The following is a 2,500-nucleotide window of genomic DNA, read 5'->3' on the forward strand; positions in this document are numbered from 1 at the left end:
TCATCACAACAATTGCTTGAGTGACATCACTGATGACATCAAGTGCTCAAGTGACATCACTGGTGACATCACAAATTCTATACATAAATGATATATCAGTTCATAACCGTTTTTGCTCGTGCTGGCGAATCACAAACTTCACCGCGGTCTCTGGAGAGATGGACAACGGGAATAAGAGAGGTCTGACCACAGCCACTCAGCGACTGCAGCAGGATTACCTTAGGATCAAAAGAGACCCTGCTCCTTACATCTGTGCAGAACCTCTCCCTGACAACATCTTACAATGGCACTATGTTGTTAGAGGTCCTGAGAAAACGCCATATGAAGGAGGATATTACCACGGAAAAATCATATTCCCCCAGGAATACCCTTTTAAACCACCCAGTATCCACATCATAACACCAAACGGGAGATTCATGTGTAATACTAGGTTATGTCTGTCCATTTCTGACTTCCATCCAGACACATGGAACCCCCTGTTGTCTGTATCCACGATCCTCATAGGCCTGCTCAGCATCATGGTGGAGGAAAGTCCCACCTTGGGCAGCATCGTGACCTCTGCCGACACAAAAAGACAGCTGTCCGCCCAAAGCGTGGGCTACAACCTCAAAGACCAAGTGTTCTGTGAGCTGTTTCCTGACATCGTCGATGAGATGAAGCAGAAACAGAAAGAAAGAAAGAAGCTGCAGAAGAAGGAGAAGTGCCGCAGAAGAAGCGCCCGCAACACTAACCCTGCGCCTGCCCCTGGCCTGCAACACGCCAATCGCAACCATGGACTGCTAGATGGGGGTCTAGTCCACCTGCTTATGATTCTATGGTTTGCAGCATTTGCCTACACAGTCAAGTATGTGCTGAGGAGCATAGTCCAGGAGTGAGAGAAGCTTCTATTGAGCAAAGTGACATCACAGTCCTGGAAGGGGCTGTTTTCATGCTGTTGGCAAACATGCCCTCCTACACAGCTCTGTTCTTGAAAATTATGATTTCAATTCTGTAGGAAAACATACAGCCAAATGGACCAAGTGAGAGAATACGATTAAAGTTTTAGCAAAAAAATTGTTATTGTGATATGAACCAACCAACAATAAAGGAACAACAGAATCTTTTTCCTGCACTCAATGTTTTTATTCTGAAAAATGGAGGGTGTGATAAAATGCTTACTAGGGTTGGGCCCGTATCAAATTTCGCATACCTTTAAACCGTCCACCAATTTTACCGCGGTATATACGGTATTACCGTCTGATAAGGGTGATTTCAATATATACAGTATATACGGTATTATCGTGTTACCGCCCGACCCTAACGCCCGAAACGCACAGGGAGCGAAACTTTGGCGGGCATCATTTGACGGCGCGCATCAATTTCTGTCCCAATAGCGCACTGCAAGCATCAGATCTGAAATGTAAGGCTATACAACACCGCCACCAGCGTCCCAGTGCGTTTGGGGCTTGAACGCCCGCACACGTGCATGTGCGCTTACACACACATACACACACACACACACACACACACACACACACACACACACACACACACACACACACACACCCTACTGGCATGCTAATAGCTTCTCAGTGTGTGTCGTACTGGCCGTGTTCACTGTGAAAGGACACTTTAACACAGGGAACAGGTGCAGCAGACAGAGCACAGCGAGGCATTATCGGGAGCATTTGGCACATTGAGCGGCACACTGGCTCTGTGCCCCCGGACTCGCCATTCTCACAGACATACTGTCTGAGGTGGAGGTGCCAAACGTCTGGCCCGCCCGAGTGTTACAGGGTGGTACTGAGGAGAGAGAGAGAGAGAGAGAGAGGAGAGAGAAAATGGAGGAGGGAGGGAGGGAGAGAGAGGGGTGAGGCTGGGGTACAGAGACAACACACAGCGAAGAGTGAGATCAGAGAAAGAGGTTGGCTGGGAAAGAGGGAGTGGAAGAGAGAGAGAGAGAGAGAGAGAGAGAGAGAGAGAAATGAGGTTGGATGATTGAGTGAGAGTGGAATGCAGAGAGAGAGAGAGAGAGAGAGACCACCAGAGGGATCGAGGGAAGGAGGAGGAGGAGGGGGGGGGGACAGAAAGGAGAAAAGTGGTTGCATCTCCTTCGTACAAGGTCTCCGACGTCTTCGAACACGCACATTAAAATCACCCTCTGGAGACGCGCCAGGTTCCTCTTTGATCCTGGCTCTGTTACTACCAAACCTGGCCTTGACCCGGCTACCCTGCTGTCTGCTGCTCCCACATACAGTATATATGCCCCAGGATAACAACGCACACGCACACGCACACGCACATGCACACACGCACACACATGCACACACACACACACACACACACACAGAACTTGTGTTGTCATGTCAGAATTGCCCGACAAACGGACCATCTGGACAGAGATGTCGCGTGTGGCCAAACAGCTGCTGATGAATGAGTGATCTCTGCTGTGGGTTTGATGAAGTATAATAGTTCGTTTTGAGCATACAGTAGTAACCTATAGTAAGGTTTTATTTTCTTC

General features: G+C 48.7%; 1 pseudogene across 1 annotated transcript; it reads left to right on the plus strand.

Moving 5' to 3' along the window:
• The first annotated feature begins 158 nt into the window (after window positions 1-158).
• LOC310775030 (ubiquitin-conjugating enzyme E2 J2 pseudogene) lies at window positions 159-875 on the plus strand (annotated as a pseudogene). The gene has a single exon. The product of its transcript is annotated as a ubiquitin-conjugating enzyme E2 J2 pseudogene (transcript).
• The last annotated feature ends 1,625 nt before the right edge of the window (window positions 876-2,500 follow it).

The sequence above is a fragment of the Poromitra crassiceps genome, assembly GCF_964638095.1.
Source record: "Poromitra crassiceps genome assembly, chromosome: 4".
NCBI lineage: Eukaryota > Metazoa > Chordata > Actinopteri > Beryciformes > Melamphaidae > Poromitra > Poromitra crassiceps.